The sequence below is a fragment of the Microcaecilia unicolor genome, chromosome 6, assembly GCF_901765095.1.
Source record: "Microcaecilia unicolor chromosome 6, aMicUni1.1, whole genome shotgun sequence".
NCBI classification, from domain to species: domain Eukaryota; kingdom Metazoa; phylum Chordata; class Amphibia; order Gymnophiona; family Siphonopidae; genus Microcaecilia; species Microcaecilia unicolor.
Window position 1 is genome coordinate 30,315,033 of NC_044036.1, and position 19,632 is coordinate 30,334,664.

The 19,632-nt window shown below is 43.7% G+C and overlaps 1 protein-coding gene across 2 annotated transcripts in view; it reads right to left on the reverse strand.

The window, feature by feature from the left end:
• Positions 1-19,632, reverse strand: part of SSBP3 (single stranded DNA binding protein 3) — a 291,646-nt gene that overhangs the window by 89,542 nt on the left and 182,472 nt on the right. The gene's annotated exons all lie outside the window — the stretch shown is intronic.

The window sequence follows — 19,632 nt, forward strand, 5'->3', positions numbered from 1 at the left end:
CCCACTCATGGCAGGCTCAATGCGGCTTACATGGGGCAATGGAGGGTTAAGTGACTTGCCCAGAGTCACAAGGAGCTGCCTGTGCCTGAAGTGGGAATCAAACTCAGTTCCTCAGGACCAAAGTCCACCACCCTAACCACTAGGCCACTCCTCCACTGTTGCTACTATTTGAGATTCTACATGGAATGTTGCTAATCCACTAGCAACATTCCATGTAGAAGTCGGCCCTTGCAGATGACCAATGTGGCCGCGCAGGCTTCTGCTTCTGTTAGTCTGACGTCCTGCACGTATGTGCAGGACGTCAGACTCACAGAAACAGAAGCCTGCGCAGCCTTCTACATGGAATGTTGCTAGTGGAATAGCAACATTCCATGTAGTATCTCCAATAGTAGCAACATTCCATGTAGAATCTCCAATAGTAGCAACATTCCATGTAGAATCTCCAATAGTAGCAACATTCCATGTAGAATCTCCAATAGTATCTATTTTATTTTTGTTACATTTGTACCCTGCGCTTTCCCACTCATGGCAGGCTCAATACGGCTTACATGGGGCAATGGAGGGTTAAGTGACTTTGCCCAGAGTCACAAGGAGCTGCCTGTGCCTGAAGTCCTGCTCAGCTCCTCAGTTCCCCAGGACCAAAGTCAGCTCCTCAGTTCCCCAGGACCAAAGTCCACCACCCTAACCCCTAGGCCACTCCTCCACTCCATCTAAACTCTGATAAGAGAATAACCTCCCTATATGAATAAATAATTCAGACAAAACCTTCTTTGTGAAAGCATGTGATCCCTTCATTAAGAAGCAAAACGTCATTTAAAAGCAAAAACTTATCTGAAGTGTAATTTGCATTACGTAATCCCACAAAATATTATGTAAGCCACTTTGGGCAGTCCCAATGGCAGATGAAATTTAATGTGGAAAAATGCAAAGTAATGCACATTAGGAAGAATAATCCAAATCAGTTACCTGATGCTAGGGCCCACCTTGGGAGTCAGCACTCAAGAAAAAGATCTAGGTGTCATTGAAGACAGCAGCTGAAATCTTCTGCTCAGTGTGCGGTGGCGGCCAAAAAAAGCAAACAGGATGCTAGGAATTATTAGGAAAGGGATGGTAAATAAGACAAAGGATATCATAAAGTCTCTATCACTGCATGGTGGAACCTCACCTTGAATACTGCGTTCACTTCTGGTTGCTTTACCTCAAAAAAGATAGAGAATTAGAAAAGGTTCAAAGAAGAGCAAACAAAATGATAAAGGGGATGGAACTTCTCTGATATGAAGAAAGGCTAACGAGGTTAGGGCTCTTCAACTTGGAAGACAGGTGGCTGAGAAGGGATATAACTGTGCTCTACAAAATCCTGAGTGGTGTAGAATGGGTAAAAGCGAACTGATTTTTTAAAAATCTTTCAGAAAGTACAAAGACTACGGGACACTCAATGAAGTTACATGGAAATACTTTTAAAATAAATATAGAAGGAAATATTTTTTCACTCCAGGAATAGTTAAGCTCTGAAACTCGTTGCCAGAGGATATGCCCAGTGGTTAGCATAACTGGCTTTAAAAAAGGTTTGGACAGGTTCCTGGAGGAAAAGTCCATTGAGATAGATGGGGAAGCCGCTGCTTGCCCTAAGACTGATAGCATAGAATGTTGCTACGATTTAGGTTTCTGCCAGTATTTGTGACCTTGATTGGCCACTGTCGGAAACAGGATACTGGGCTAGATGGACCATTAATCTGACCTAGTTTGGCTATTCTTATGTTCTTATATAACCACAAGGAGGTTGTCACAGGAAGAGTGGTGCGTCTGAGTGGGGACATAAGGAATAAGGAGACTGTGAATATAGGTAAGAGCAGAGGGAAGACAACCCTTGAAGATAAGAACAAGGATTCTGAACCGGATGCGAAAGGAAACAGGGAGCCAACGTTCAGTTAGTAGAAGGGGGATGACGTGGTCAAAGCGGCTGGCCCAATGAAGAAGATTGACTGTATGAATTGGAGCATTTGATGTCATGGAATTTAAGATCCGTATAAGGAGACATTAGGAGACATTAGTCCTTTACACTATTCCAGAACCTGTGGAATAGTTGTGTCCATCAATAAGCAGGTGGTAAGAACTGAAAACCGAGCCAAGACATCTCTTTCTTGGCACCCAGTCCAGCTCCTCAGTATTTATGCAGACAAGCAGTAAAGAGAAACTCATAATAAATACAACAACCTTAAACAACTTGCTCACCTAACACTAACCAGACGAGCAAACGTTTGGACTTCATTCATCTCTGGACAACTTGTAGAGAACAAGAGATATGCAGGAAGCACCACTTTCAACTTGGCAGTAGCTAATGGCCTTAGAGGGACTGAACCCAGGGTTTTTGTTTCGATTGAAACTGAATCTATGGCTGAACTTCACAGCTTGGTTTTGGTCAAAACAAACCGTCCCCTAGGCCACCCATCCCCTCCCCAACCACAAACTCCACCCTCCCACCACCCAAAAGCCATCCTCAGGCCTACCTTTAGATGTTCTGGTGGAATTTTTGGGGCAGGAGTGATCCTGAGTCATTCCTGTACATGCTGGCTTCGCAGTCAAAATGGCTACCCCGGCTTCCTGCGGCAGGCTTGCGAGATTACCATGGGAGGTAGTAGCAGCCATTTTGAGAATAGACCGTGAATGGCAGGAGCAGTTCCCAGTCTTTCCACTGTTATATGATGAGTTTCTACTAACTTTTAAGGTAAAGACCAAACCTAAAACTTTTTGGACCTTTACAGTTGACAGATGCCCAAGCTCAGTCCTGCAGATTTACTTTGTAACAAACTTGGGAGATGTAATAAGGGAAAGGGGAAAGAGAAATGGGACTTGACATATCGCCTTTCTGAGGTTTTTGCAACTACATTCAAAGCGGTTTACATATATTCAGGTACTTATTTTGTACCTGGGGCAATGGAGGGTTAAGTGACTTGCCCAGAGTCACAAGGAGCTGCAGTGGGAATCGAACTCAGTTCCCCAGGATCAAAGTCCACAGCACTAACCACTAGGCTACTACAGTTGACAGATGCCCAAGCTCAGTCCTGCAGACTTACTTTGTAACAAACTTGGGAGATGTAATAAGGTATATTTAACAAACTAAGGAGTAACAAGATAACCTATATAGGATACTATATATCTCAAAGTACCGAAATAACTCAGTTTCAAGCCTACTGGAAACATGTAACCTATTATTAAAAATGTGTCTACAGTACCTGTAGAATACAGGGTGGCCAATGTAATGCCAGTCATTCAAAACTATTCCAGGTTGGTCCAGGAAACTACAGACCAGTAAGCCTGGAATCAGTGTTGGGCAAAATGGTAGAAACCATTATAAAGTAGAGCCCAACTGAAACCAGGATCTTCAGTTTCTGCTGATACCGAATCGACTACTGAAATTGGCTATTCGGTTTCAGCAGAAACCAAACCCGAAAATAATACTGGCCCCCCCCCGAACAGCCTCCATCAGATCAAAAAGACACCCCCCAACCCACCCATTGGTGGTATTCCCCTCTCAAATCCTACCCCAGCAGCAGCGCCCTCCTTGGCCTACCTTGCCAGACTTGTCGGTGGCTAGTGGTGGCAAGAATGACCCCTGCTGGCTGCTGACCACCCTGCTCCTGCCTCAAAATGGCTTCTGGGACTTCCAGTGCCAGTCTTGCGAGACCGCCACTGGAGGTCACGGCAGCCATTTTGAAACTGGAACCAGCACAAAGAGGAGTGATCATCAGGCCCAGAACAAAGTGGACAACACACGTTTAGCTTGCTGCAAGGTTAAATCACACAAGGGAGGCCATTCACATTGCGCCAAAGGTCCAGACAGTTCTGTGGCAACTTGCTGTATACCTCTGAATCCTTTTGGGAGCATATGTTTGGCTTGCTACTGGGCACAAATATAAATTTTAAAATGCAAACCACAGGATGATAGATTTGGCACTCTCACAAAAGAAAAAAAAATGTTTAGCCTTCTAGAAAGGTTGCCAGACCCAACTGCAGGTCTTTATAATGTCAGAAACATAAGTACATAAGTATTGCCATACTGGGAAAGACCAAAGGTCCATCGAGCCCAGCATCCTGTTTCCAACAGTGGCCAATCCAGGTCACAGATATCCGGCAAGATCCCAAAAATGTACAAATCATTTTATACTGCTTATCCCAGAAATAGTGCATTTTCCCCAAGTCTATTTAATAATGGTCTATGGACATTTCCTTTAGGAAGCCGTCCAAACCTTTTTTTAAAACTCCGCTAACCGCCTTTACCACATTCTATGGCAACGAATTCCAGAGTTTAATTACACATTGAGTAAAGAGAACTTTTCTCCGATTCGTTTTAAATTTACTACATTGTAGCTTCATCGCATGCCCCCTAGTCCTAGTAATTTTGGAAAGTGTAAACAGACATTTCACATCTACCCGTCCAACTCCACTCATTTTATAGACCTCTATCATATCTCCCCTCAGCCGCCTTTTCTCCAAGCTGAAGAGCCCTAGCCGCTTTAGCCTTTCCTCATAGGGAAGTCGACCCATCCCCTTTATCATTTTCGTCGCCCTTCTCTGTACCTTTTCTAATACCTTTAAATAGGTGATGTCATTTGTGGAATATGCTTGAAAGCAGGAATTATTCAGGAGTGGAGTTCGGGCAAAAAAACGGAGTGAATGGAAACATATCTAAAATGTCATGTCAGCCAAAAAACCCAAGAGGAAGCTCTGGCAAAGTTGAGAAATCTGAATTAAGGACTTCTGAAAAATCCACCAACTGAACCATCTGAAATCTGAACAAGAAAAGGTGTTCTACAAAGGAAATCAACCGCTGATAAGGTAAAAGTTTAAACTGATAATGTCTTGCTAGCTAAATTTGTCCATGTTGTCTGGGCAGGAAATACGTGATCACTTAAAAGAAATATACAAAAACTTCTGAACAGCTGGAAAAATAAAAATTATATTCTTCTTGCTATGCAAGCTCAGTAGGGAACAGATACAGAGTGAATGAGAATGAAAAGGGGCCAGAGCAAAGCGAGTGTGCCATGGGGAAGGGACAGGGGAAAGGGAAATGGGACTTGATATACCGCCTTTCTGAGGTTTTTGCAACTACATTCAAAGCGGTTTACATATATTCAGGTACTTATTTTGTACCAGGGGCAAAGGAGGGTTAAGTGACTTGCCCAGAGTCACAAGGAGCTGCAGTGGGAATCAAACTCAGTTCCCCAGGATCAATGTCTGCTGCACTAACCACTAGGCTACTCTCCTCCACTAGCAACATTCCATGTAGAACCTCAAATAGTAGCAACCACTAGGCTACTCTTCCACTCCTTGGGATTCCGGAATCTTGCTATTCTTTGGGGTTCTACATGGAATGTTGCTACTCTTTGAGCTTGTGCATGGAATCTTGTTAAAGGGACTTGATATACTGCCTTTCTGAGGTTTTTGCAACTACATTCAAAGTGGTTTACATATATTCAGGTACTTATTTTGTATCAGGGGCAATGGAGGGTTAAGTGACTTGCCCAGAGTTACAAGGAGCTGCAGTGGGAATCAGAACTCAATTCTCCAGGATCAAAGTCCACTGCAATAACCACTAGGCTACTCTTCCACTCCAATCCATGGGGATTTGGGGAAGGGGGGGAGTAAGGAAGGGGCAAAGCAAGGTGATTGTACCATGGTAGGGAGGAGGAGGGGGCAGAGCAAGGTGAATATGCCATGGGGAAGGGAGCTGTAAGTGTGCGACTGGGAGTATCAAGTCTGAGGGTGCGTAATAGGGGAGGGGAGTAGAAAGAGTGAGAGAGGGGGAGGAATGAGAGGTGGGTATTGTCTGTGGGAGAAGACTTTGGGGGAAGAGAATTAAGGGTCATGCTGGGAGTTAGAGGGAAGGAGAACTGCAGTTGGAATGAGAGGGGGAACGGGGAGGCTGAAGCTTGAGAAGGAAAAAGGCAGAAAAGATTTCAAGCCTTATGATGGGAGAATTCTGTGGAAAAACTCTACAAATAAACTACGTAGAATTTTGCAGAACTTTAAACATTTTTTGCGCAGAATTCCTCCAGCAGTAATGCACAAGTGGCAATTTTAAAATCTGTTCAACGTAATCTGGCAATCAGTTTTCCACACACTCATAGCAGATGACGTACAAATATATGTTTCCAAAATGTTGATTTTGCACGTTAAATGTAGAAAAGCTGACAATCCTACATATACCACTGTGTTTGCTGAATTAAGTTAGTAGTTTATGTCAGTACTGCAATAGTTTCAGCAATTAAGCAGTTTAATGCGATGATTTTGATATGAAGTAAAGTGACTGATGATGGTTACATTAGGTATTGTATCAGCGATGCTTGGAAGACACAAATGGAGTGGCAATTTTCCATCAATCCATTCCTCATCTCATGGAACGCTTCTGCACACTGTGAGGATTTAGGTATTGATGATAGCGGGAAACAAATTCTGTTTATGAGCTATAGAAATGTTTATACACACCATCTGTACAATTATTCCAGATCTTGTGTGAGAAAGGTGAAGTCTGATGAAACTGTGAAGGCGGCAGAATGTGCGAAGCTAATTCTTTTAAACCTCTAAATGAGGTCAGATGGCTATCTAGGAATTTTACTGTAAGTGCTTTAGTCAAGAGCTATGACTTATTGGTAGAATATTGCAAAGAACAGATTGACGACGACAATGATTCAGTGTGTAAGTATCGCCTTGACAAATTACATAAAGCAGAATACTGTATAACACTGGTTACATAGTAACATAGTAGATGACAGCAGAAGAAGACCTGCGCGGTCCATCCAGTCTGCCCAACAAGACAACTCATATGTGCTACTTTTTGTGTATACTCTACTTTGATTTGTACCTATGCTCTTCAGGGCACAGACTGTATAAGTCTGCCCCGTCTCCCACCACCGGTTCTGGCACAGACCGTATAAGTCTGCCCAGCACTATCCCTGCCTCCCAACCACCAGTCCCGCCTCCCACCACCGGCTCTGGCACAGACCGTATAAGTCTGCCCAGCACCATCCCCGCCCCCCGCCACCGGCTCTGCCACCCAATCTCGGCTAAGCTCCTTAGGATCCATTCTTTCTGCACAGGATTCCTTTATGTTTATCCCACGCATGTTTGAATTCCGTTACCATTTTTGATTCCACCACCTCCCGCGGGAGGGCATTCCAAGCATCCACTACTCTCTCTGTGAAGAAATACTTCCTGACATTTTTCTTGAGTCTGCCCCCCCCTTCAATCTCATTTCATGTCCTCTCGTTCTACCGGCTTCCCGTCTCCCTAATGATGTTCTAATGATCTAGTAGAACTTATCAAGGAACTTCTTTTAAGAGTTTTGCAAACTGTGGAAGCATTTCAGTTTGCAAAAGTGAAACCATGAAGCTAAGGATGCTGCCTTGGATAAGAAGGATAATTTCAGTGAAGCTGCCCTAGAATTGCTCTCAAACCTTTCAGTGCTCCTGTTAACACAGCTTCCATTCTTCAGTTTATTAAGCAGATATGTGATCATACAGATAAAAGATTTCCTGCAACAAAAACAAGAGGAGGAAATCCCTGCAAAAAAAATTCAAAGACGACCCAAAGAGTGGAGAGGGCCAAGAAACAGACCTCTGATCCAGGCATAATGCTGAAACTTGGTTGTGTCGGGTCAGTTTGTCCATAAAGGTCCAAGTGTTTAACCTGGGCTCAAATCTCATTTCTTGGCCATCTCTGCTCTTTGGGCCTTCTAAAAGACTTCCTGATCATGAATTGCAAGAATGGTCTGTGTTTGGTAAAGACTGCTTTGCTACTCCATCCAATCTGGATTGTACTTTTGGACATCAACATTTTACCAGATTAGCTAGCAGGTAAAGTATCAATTCCTGTGCATGTAGGTAATACCTCACAGAATGGCTATAACTACCTGTGCATGTAGGTAATACCTCACAAAATGGCTATTACTAGAGTTGGTGGGGGGTTTTCCAGAGCCCTGGAGGGGGGATGGGGGGAGGTCCCTGCCAGTTGGCTGGAGTGTGGGATGTCCCCGAGTGGGAGGAAGCCTAGCCTAAGGGAGGAGTACTGATTGTAAGCTCTTTGAGTAGGGATTGTCTTTCTTCTATGTTTGTGCAGCGCTGCGTATGCCTTGTAGCGCTATAGAAATGCTAAATATTATTAGTAGTATTGGAATAAAATGCAGAGAGACAGTGGTGTCTGTGTGAACAGTGACCACAGGGGTGGAATATGCTTGAAAGCAGGAATTATTCAGGAGTGGAGTTCGGGCAAAAAAACGGAGTGAATGGAAACATATCTAAAATGTCATGTCAGCCAAAAAACCCAAGAGGAAGCTCTGGCAAAGTTGAGAAATCTGAATTAAGGACTTCTGAAAAATCCACCAACTGAACCATCTGAAATCTGAACAAGAAAAGGTGTTCTACAAAGGAAATCAACCGCTGATAAGGTAAAAGTTTAAACTGATAATGTCTTGCTAGCTAAATTTGTCCATGTTGTCTGGGCAGGAAATACGTGATCACTTAAAAGAAATATACAAAAACTTCTGAACAGCTGGAAAAATAAAAATTATATTCTTCTTGCTATGCAAGCTCAGTAGGGGAACAGATACAGAGTGAATGAGAATGAAAAGGGGCCAGAGCAAAGCGAGTGTGCCATGGGGAAGGGACAGGGGAAAGGGAAATGGGACTTGATATACCGCCTTTCTGAGGTTTTTGCAACTACATTCAAAGCGGTTTACATATATTCAGGTACTTATTATGTACCAGGGGCAAAGGAGGGTTTAGTGACTTGCCCAGAGTCACAAGGAGCTGCAGTGGGAATCAAACTCAGTTCCCCAGGATCAATGTCTGCTGCACTAACCACTAGGCTACTCTCCTCCACTAGCAACATTCCATGTAGAACCTCAAATAGTAGCAACCACTAGGCTACTCTTCCACTCCTTGGGATTCCGGAATCTTGCTATTCTTTGGGGTTCTACATGGAATGTTGCTACTCTTTGAGCTTGTGCATGGAATCTTGTTAAAGGGACTTGATATACTGCCTTTCTGAGGTTTTTGCAACTACATTCAAAGTGGTTTACATATATTCAGGTACTTATTTTGTATCAGGGGCAATGGAGGGTTAAGTGACTTGCCCAGAGTTACAAGGAGCTGCAGTGGGAATCAGAACTCAATTCTCCAGGATCAAAGTCCACTGCAATAACCACTAGGCTACTCTTCCACTCCAATCCATGGGGATTTGGGGAAGGGGGGGAGTAAGGAAGGGGCAAAGCAAGGTGATTGTACCATGGTAGGGAGGAGGAGGGGGCAGAGCAAGGTGAATATGCCATGGGGAAGGGAGCTGTAAGTGTGCGACTGGGAGTATCAAGTCTGAGGGTGCGTAATAGGGGGGGAGGGGAGTAGAAAGAGTGAGAGAGGGGGAGGAATGAGAGGTGGGTATTGTCTGTGGGAGAAGACTTTGGGGGAAGAGAATTAAGGGTCATGCTGGGAGTTAGAGGGAAGGAGAACTGCAGTTGGAATGAGAGGGGGAACAGGGGAGGCTGAAGCTTGAGAAGGAAAAAGGCAGAAAAGATTTCAAGCCTTATGATGGGAGAATTCTGTGGAAAAACTCTACAAATAAACTACGTAGAATTTTGCAGAACTTTAAACATTTTTTGCGCAGAATTCCTCCAGCAGTAATGCACAAGTGGCAATTTTAAAATCTGTTCAACGTAATCTGGCAATCAGTTTTCCACACACTCATAGCAGATGACGTACAAATATATGTTTCCAAAATGTTGATTTTGCACGTTAAATGTAGAAAAGCTGACAATCCTACATATACCACTGTGTTTGCTGAATTAAGTTAGTAGTTTATGTCAGTACTGCAATAGTTTCAGCAATTAAGCAGTTTTAATGCGATGATTTTGATATGAAGTAAAGTGACTGATGATGGTTACATTAGGTATTGTATCAGCGATGCTTGGAAGACACAAATGGAGTGGCAATTTTCCATCAATCCATTCCTCATCTCATGGAACGCTTCTGCACACTGTGAGGATTTAGGTATTGATGATAGCGGGAAACAAATTCTGTTTATGAGCTATAGAAATGTTTATACACACCATCTGTACAATTATTCCAGATCTTGTGTGAGAAAGGTGAAGTCTGATGAAACTGTGAAGGCGGCAGAATGTGCGAAGCTAATTCTTTTAAACCTCTAAATGAGGTCAGATGGCTATCTAGGAATTTTACTGTAAGTGCTTTAGTCAAGAGCTATGACTTATTGGTAGAATATTGCAAAGAACAGATTGACGACGACAATGATTCAGTGTGTAAGTATCGCCTTGACAAATTACATAAAGCAGAATACTGTATAACACTGGTTACATAGTAACATAGTAGATGACAGCAGAAGAAGACCTGCGCGGTCCATCCAGTCTGCCCAACAAGACAACTCATATGTGCTACTTTTTGTGTATACTCTACTTTGATTTGTACCTATGCTCTTCAGGGCACAGACTTGTATAAGTCTGCCCCGTCTCCCACCACCGGTTCTGGCACAGACCGTATAAGTCTGCCCAGCACTATCCCTGCCTCCCAACCACCAGTCCCGCCTCCCACCACCGGCTCTGGCACAGACCGTATAAGTCTGCCCAGCACCATCCCCGCCCCCCGCCACCGGCTCTGCCACCCAATCTCGGCTAAGCTCCTTAGGATCCATTCTTTCTGCACAGGATTCCTTTATGTTTATCCCACGCATGTTTGAATTCCGTTACCAGTTTTCGTTTCCACCACCTCCCACGGGAGGGCATTCCAAGCATCCACTACTCTCTCCTGTGAAGAAATACTTCCTGACATTTTTCTTGAGTCTGCCCTCCCTTCAATCTCATTTCATGTCCTCTCATTCTACCGGCTTCCCGTCTCCCTAATGATGTTCTAATGATCTAGTAGAACTTATCAAGGAACTTCTTTTAAGAGTTTTGCAAACTGTGGAAGCATTTCAGTTTGCAAAAGTGAAACCATGAAGCTAAGGATGCTGCCTTGGATAAGAAGGATAATTTCAGTGAAGCTGCCCTAGAATTGCTCTCAAACCTTTCAGTGCTCCTGTTAACACAGCTTCCATTCTTCAGTTTATTAAGCAGATATGTGATCATACAGATAAAAGATTTCCTGCAACAAAAACAAGAGGAGGAAATCCCTGCAAAAAAAATTCAAAGACGACCCAAAGAGTGGAGAGGGCCAAGAAACAGACCTCTGATCCAGGCATAATGCTGAAACTTGGTTGTGCCGGGTCAGTTTGTCCATAAAGGTCCGAGTTTTTAACCTGGGCTCAAATCTCATTTCTTGGCCATCTCTGCTCTTTGGGCCTTCTAAAAGACTTCCTGATCATGAATTGCAAGAATGGTCTGTGTTTGGTAAAGACTGCTTTGCTACTCTATCCAATCTGGATTGTACTTTTGGACATCAACATTTTACCAGATTAGCTAGCAGGTAAGGTATCAATTCCTGTGCATGTAGGTAATACCTCACAAAATGGCTATTACTAGAGTTGGTGGGGGGTTTTCCAGAGCCCTGGGGGGAGGGGGGAGGTCCCTGCCACTTGGCTGGAGTGTGGGATGTCCCCGAGTGGGAGGAAGCCTAGCCTAAGGGAGGCGTACTGATTGTAAGCTCTTTGAGCAGGGATTGTCTTTCTTCTATGTTTGTGTAGCGCTGCGTATGCCTTGTAGCGCTATAGAAATGCTAAATAGTAGTAGTAATAGTAGTAGTATTGGAATAAAATGCAGAGAGACAGTGGTGTCTGTGTGAACAGTGACCACAGGGGTGGAGTTTGTGTTTAATAAAATAAAGAGGGACGCAAAGTCTTTGGTTAAGCCTGCAGGTCTTTGGTGGCCTGCACCGCCACCAGGACCATTGGGAGTATTGGGGGGGGGGGGGGGGAGGGATTCCTGGAGTGAAGGAAACAGATACAGGCTGGCTACAAGAGTAGATGCTGCCCCTGTAAGTAACAACTGGAAAGAGGAGTTAAGCTTCAGGTGGACAGAGGAAGTCCGGTCTGGAAGCTGAAGCGGGACAGGAAAGAATTTGCCCGGGTGGCCAGAGTGTAGCCCTGAAGAGGTGCACTACTGGTGGAGAGGACAGTCGACAAGGGACTGTGCCTGCAAACTATCATGTAGCGAAAAGGAGTAGAGGTCACAGCCTGGGATTTCTTCCTGTCACGAAGGGATGGGTAATTGTACAGGTGGTTCTGTAAATATGTACAGCCTGAATCTAAAGAAAAAGGGAAGCGAGTTGGATTATTTCATCCCACCAAAAGGATGTCATGGAACTGTAAATATCTGAAAGTTGATTCATTGTCAAACTGTTTGCCAAAATTACACCTCTGGAGAACCATGTGGTGCTTGGAACAGCAGTGAGAAGGTGCTTGGATTGAGAGAAACAATCCTTGACATTCCCACTAACTCCTTCCAACATCCCGCATCTCTGTTCTGGACCACTGACCCACTCCGAAGCTCAAATGGTGGAACCTGTGACTGAATGAATGCTGAGAGAGCGCAGGAAATAAGTTTTCCCTGTAATCCAGGTCTGGATTGCTGTGGATCTAAGCTAGTAAGGACCGAGACCCGGGTTACATGTAGATTTACATAATTTTGTTAAGAGGGTACCAGAAATATTGGAACAGATTCCATGACAGTCGGTAAAATACAGGTCAAAATTAAATACGGAAAATACGAAGTTTCTATGGTTCATGAGGCCAGATAGTATTGCAGGGTCTATTCAATTAATAGATGGAACTAACTTCAAGATAGAGACTATTTCTAGAGTACTGAGTGTTCTTTTGGATTCATCTTTGACCTCTGAACCACAGTTAACCTAGTTAAGACATCTTTCTTCAAACTGAAACAGTTATGGCTTATTCGATCAAATGTTTATCAAGAACATTTCAGAGTATTAGTTCAATCTATGATCTTATCAATGTTGGAATACTGCAATGCCCAGTATAACGGGCTACTATCTAAGCTTCTGAGGAAGCTGTGTTTAGTTCAGAATACGGCAGCAAGAGTAATTTGCTGTAAATCTAGGTTTGATCGTACGTCTCCTCTGCTCCTGGATTTGAACTGGCTGCCAGTTGGGGCACGGATTAAATTTAAAGTTTCTTGCTTAATTTTAAAAATGTTGAATGGTGATATTCCTGATAACTTTCCTTTTTTTTGTTAGCTTGTTGGGAGGTCAGTCCAGAACTCGTAGTTATGAGCGCTCGTTGCTGTCTTTTCTGCTCGCCAAGGGTATACGATAGAAGAAAGTTCCTTTAGGATCATATTACTATTCTGCGGACCCGCTATAGAATGCTTTACCCTTGTGCATTAGTCAAAGTCCATCTTACGGTGTTTTCAGGAAGAGTTTGAAAAGATGTTTTTTTTTTAAAGATATTTTTAATTAGATTATGCCAGTTAAACATGTCATGTACGCTTTTCATTGTCCTTTTGTACTATATTGTGATCAGCTCTGAACTTCAAGTTTCATGGGTTTTGCGGGATACAAGATTCTAATAGCACAGCATAGTGGACTTTATTAAAACAAAGATGAAACCTCGCAATATTTAGAATTTGTTACTTATAGGTGAGAAAATGAAAAGTGGACTAGTAAAAACATTTGAGGAAATACTAAATTTTCACACAACAGTAGGGATAGTTTGCTGAACTATAGCTTCTACTGGATCTTTGTGGCTCTTTTCAAACTTCAAATGCAGACTACAAAAGGAGAATCAGCTTGATGAACGCCATTACACAAAGATGGGAAAGTGGCTAGAGGTTGAACACTGACAATTTAATAAGTATTAAAATATAATTACTGGAAACAGTGTTAATCTGGTCAGTGTTTATAGAATGCAGAAAACAGAAAGGAAGAAGAGAAAGCTTCCACCCAGTAATTTATAAGTACCCAGTTTCTTCTGTATATATTTTCAGCTACACTGTCAATCAAATCACTGATATGTCTTCAGAGCCACCGAGACACACAGCCGGGCTTGGGGCAAGACCACCCGCCCCCCACATTCAGACTGCCACCCCCACCCCCTTACCTTCCTTGGCCTGTCGTCTCCTGCTCCTGTGTGCTGGGACCCGGAAGACTGTATTAACACGATAGCCCAGGTCACCTAGGTTGTCTCGTTAATGCAATCATCCGGGTCCTGGCACACAGGAGCAGCAGGAGACAGACCTGGAAGCAGGAAGAAGCTTGCTGGCGCCAAGACCACCCTTGGAGGCCGAGGCCTGGGAATTTTGCCCCCCCTGCCCCCCTTGGCAGCCCTGTATATCTTACAGGTTTTTTCAGTGACTGACCGTCTATCTCTGCAAATTGAAATCCAGCCCCTCATAGCACTGGTGGTGGATTACCACCTGCCTGAACATCTACTGAGATAAACTTAAGACACAGCAAAGAATATGATCCAAAACTGTATGCTGCATGTTTAATGAAGTGGCAGATAACATCTGTAAATGGAAATATTTATTCATTCATTCCCATTTCTGTGCATTTCAAGAAATACATGTTTGAATACATCTTTTATGAATTATCAATACTGCATAACATTGAGTAGCACCCACAGGGAAATGTACCTGGAAATATTTTGCACATACACAAAAAAAAAGTTTGCTTACAGTGACCCAGACAAAAAAAAAAAAAGTGACCTTTCCATGTTGCTCTGCGGGTTTTCAATTTACCTCTCTCTGTTTCTTTTCAGCTCTTGTCTCTGCCTGGCTTTGCTAGTTTCCTCTTCCCTGCCTTATCATTGCTGCTGCTCTTGGCCCCTCCCCTAATCCCAGAGCTCACCTCCTCCCCTCCCATGACTCTGCTGATTTTCCCTTTGCTGCCTGATTGGTGCAACCTCTGGGGGTTGGGGGAAGGGCCAAGAGCAGCAACAGCAGCAGCCAAGAACCACCTTATATTCAAGGCACTGTTCTTTACTGGTTCACTTTCTTCAGGACAGATCTTTCTCTGTTTCCTTTAATTCTTCCATCTTTACTTCATTGTGGCATGCCTCAGGGTTTCAATTCCTTCCTGAGTCTTCGTGCCCTGCTCACAGAGTGTTTTGGCATCCATGTTTATTATTTTGCAGAGGATATCCAGCTCCTTTTTTCTGTACAGATAATACTTCTCCCTACTCAGTTCTCACTTGAGTACCATTTCTGCATGCATCACTCACAACAGACTTCTGCTCAGCACTTCCAAATCCCAGGCAATATAGATTATCAACCGGTCATTCTTTCACCCAACACTTCTCCTACTCATGCTAATACTCCAGTAGCTCTGGTTAGTTTGCTCTGGATCTTGAGAGGTCATTTTAACCCCTTTTTTATCTTTGAATCCCAGATATAGCAAAGATAGTAACTGGTGTTCTCAGAGGGCAGCAGGCCACTTATTCTCACATGTGGGTGACATCATCCTACGGAACTCCAATGCAGACTGAATCACTAGCACTAGAGAAAGTTCTAGCAGCACTCCACTGCACATGTATTGGTGGCTTCTCGCCTGACACTTGAGCACGGGACTGTCAGTCTCTTTTTCTGTGGAGCTAAGAGAACGCATTCATGTAGTGTTCTCCTCACATTGCACTTTTCAAAAAAATTTTTGCTATCGCAAGTGCCTTCCCCTGTCAGTAACTATCTTTTTTATTTCTCCTGCTTTCCCTTCCTTGTATCTTTTCTCTAGTTTTTCAGGGTTTTTTTTTGTTTGTTTCCTTTATTTTTCGTGAGTGGCTGCATGGTTAGGCTGCAGCCCTAATCTACTACTACTACTTGACATTTCTAAAGCGCTACTAGGGTTACGCAGTGCTGTATAATTTAACATAGAAGGACAGTCCCTCAATTTGAACGCTTCCCCTTTTTAAATTATTTTAATATTGAGGCGTTCAATTTAGCCAAAATTATTTTTTTTGGATGTCCCAGAAGACTTCAAGCGGTGTGCTAAATGTAGCCGCATTATTTCACTCACGGACCCACACAACTCTGTTTGTGATCTTTGCCTTCATATGCAGGCCAGGACACAGAGAATATGATTGGCTCAACAGGAGAAGCTTTATGACTTTTTGAAGGCTAGACCATTGTCTTCGGCACAGGCGGCATCAACCTCCACGGCTGCTCCGACACTGGTAACCACTGGGAGTACACCAGCATGAAGTGGGTCTCCACCTGCCTCAACATCGTGAGCTATTAGCAAGCCCCAGGACCGGTCAACATAAGTACATAAGTACATAAGTAGTGCCATACTGGGAAAGACCAAAGGTCCATCTAGCCCAGCATCCTGTCACCGACAGTGGCCAATCCAGGTCAAGGGCACCTGGCACGCTCCCCAAACGTAAAAACATTCCAGACAAGTTATACCTAAAAATGCGGAATTTTTCCAAGTCCATTTAATAGCGGTCTATGGACTTGTCCTTTAGGAATCTATCTAACCCCTTTTTAAACTCCGTCAAGCTAACCGCCCGTACCACGTTCTCCGGCAACGAATTCCAGAGTCTAATTACACGTTGGGTGAAGAAAAATTTTCTCCGATTCGTTTTAAATTTACCACACTGTAGCTTCAACTCATGCCCTCTAGTCCTAGTATTTTTGGATAGCGTGAACAGTCGCTTCACATCCACCCGATCCATTCCACTCATTATTTTATACACTTCTATCATATCTCCCCTCAGCCGTCTCTTCTCCAAGCTGAAAAGCCCTAGCCTTCTCAGCCTCTCTTCATAGGAAAGTCGTCCCATCCCCACTATCATTTTCGTCGCCCTTCGCTGTACCTTTTCCAATTCTACTATATCTTTTTTGAGATACGGAGACCAGTACTGAACACAATACTCCAGGTGCGGTCGCACCATGGAGCGATACAACGGCATTATAACATCCGCACACCTGGACTCCATACCCTTCCTAATAACACCCAACATTCTATTCGCTTTCCTAGCCGCAGCAGCACACTGAGCAGAAGGTTTCAGCGTATCATCGACGACGACACCCAGATCCCTTTCTTGATCCGTAACTCCTAACGCGGAACCTTGCAACATTGGACCCAACACCAGGGAGAAGCTCGGATTCGGCAACCTTCTCGTCTGCACCAGGGGATCAAGGCTCTATGCATCGGGGAAAGCCCAGGAAGCATAAGCTTTGGTCCTCCTCGATGCACAGTTCCAGGAGCACTGGGGCATCGCTCTCCCTGATACCCGAGATGTGCTGGCATCGATAGGAGTGTTCCCCCCTCCTCGGAAAAGATGCTGGTGTGCCAGTCATTGAGCTGCCAGGTCACTGGTTTGGAATCAGAGATGGACTCACCTCCTACACACTGATAAGCACCAATTGCAGTAATATTAACCCTTACAGAACTGGTTTTCAAATCAGACTCAGAGAGATGCAGGAGGTACTCAAGCTGTTTTTGTGGAGAGTGTGCATAGTAACCCTCTCCTTCTCTTCCCAGGACACTGGCTTCTGCTCCGAGTTAAAGATTCAACTTTTAGACCACAAGACTTTCTCTTTTTTTTTTTTTTGGCTAGTCTACCTTACTACTTCTATTTTACCTGTCATTTAATCCCACTTCTTCTTCAACAATGTTGACATGTTAATGTTTTACATCTCCCTCCTGCTTCCCCTGCATGTTTTTCTTCGTTATGTTTTTCTTCATTGCCCCTTAACGCTAGAACCCCCATTCTTGCCCACCTTTCAGCTGAATCCAATTACAAATGATTCTGGACTGGCCTTACGACTTTCTTCATCTCCCGAGCCTGTGTGTTCAAATAGCAAATGGAGCACACTTCATTTGATGACCCTCCTGCCTCTTTCAACCAATGAAGCCAGACTCCACCGATGCAATTTTACACCAATAGAAAAGCATGCATCCACACCTAGTCACAAGAATACAATTAAGATGAGCTGCAACTCATACCTGAGGAACATGTGGAGAGACAACTAGCGACCTTTTACTGTTAATAAAAGAAGTTAGTTGCGTTGCCCCCACAAAAAGAATAAACTAACATCTACAAGGAAACTTTAAATAAAATAAAGACCCTAGCCGAGGTATCGCAGCCTAAGGAACAAAAACTGTTTCCTCCTCTTCTGAGTCTCCTTAGTAACAACCGGTTAAATCTGAACAATGCAACTCAAACATCATCAATTCACAATGTCTAAAATACATCCACAGCAGCCAGTTACAATCAGCAACCAAAGTAAGCCACAATCCATGCAACAGGTACCATATTCCCTATATCAGAGCAATAATGTATCATAGTAACAGGTGGCATTTTATCTGAAGTGACCTTCTAAATCTCCGGCAGGTATCTTTTAAACAAATAGGAACAGCTGCAGTGTTTTAACAACAGGACCCACAGCACCACTCCTGTCCAGTTGCAGACAAGTAGCCCTCTTCCAGTCCCTAAAATGAAAGAATCGGCAGCCTCACGTGCAACTACAACAGGTCTGCTAGCACTGGTGTGCCTCAGTTTGCCATTCTGATCTCATTTCTCTGTCAGGGAAAAAACCAGCATTAGCCCTAGATGCCTTTTTAAAATTTTCCGAGCCTCAGGTGGAGGGAGGGGTGTACTTGCTTCTGCAGGCCTCAACACAGTCCAGCACATGGAGCAAACGCCTGTAGGTTGAGGCTCCAGGCCACTGAGCAGGGTCTAACAGCTCTCCCTCTACCTTAGATCTGGGGAGGGAGTCCCATACGTGAAACCAACCACAGAGCCAAAGGCCACAGACTGAGGCTCGGGGATTCTAGCCCAAAAACAACAAAAGAGAAACTGCTGCATTAGTCCACCCACACCATCTACTGGAGGCAGAGAAATACTGAAATATTCCTGGCTGCAGCACCTCTTATACCAATGTCATCACAATCTTCATGTCTCTGTTTCTATCTGCTGATAGGGGGATATAACCATAGGTCTAGACTGGTCTAGCAGCATAAGGAAACATACAACACACATCTCAAAATACAGAACAAATGATACAATCATACTACATAAAAATATGGTAGCCTACTAAACGTTAGCCAAAGCAATCAGCAAGATAAGCAAAATTCCCTTCCCAACAATTACTGCTGAGTGCCTTGCAAAAATAGTCAACCTTCAAACCTCTTAAGCCGGACTCCAAAGGAGTTGCAGAGTAACCTAACAGTTAAAGCTGTGGACCAAGAGCCAGAGAACCACAATTCAAAACTCGCCAACTCACCTTGTGGCATTGTTCAAGTCATTTAACTTTCCATTGTCTCAGGTACATACAGATTTGTAAACTCTCTGGGGACAAGAAAATACCTACTGCGCCTGAATTTAAACTTGTTTTGAGCTATTGCTGAAAGATGCGACCTGAATCCAAATGAAGACAGCGAGATCCAAAAGTATCAGGGATATTATCAAAATGCCCTGTTACAGGTTATTGCAAGTTGCAGGTGGGAAACTGGGAGGAATGACCTTTAACTCTTCTTGGAACAAGTGCAACTGACAGATCAGGACACAGGATCTCAACAGCATCTGCAGATATTCTATACTCAACTCATAGATAGACTTAAAAGCTAGCAAAAGTAACTTAAAATTAGCATTACTCCAAAAGTGCCGGCCAACGCTGGCTTCAAAGTATAGAGTAATACATGGAACTATCAATGCCTGAATCAATTTCACCAGATC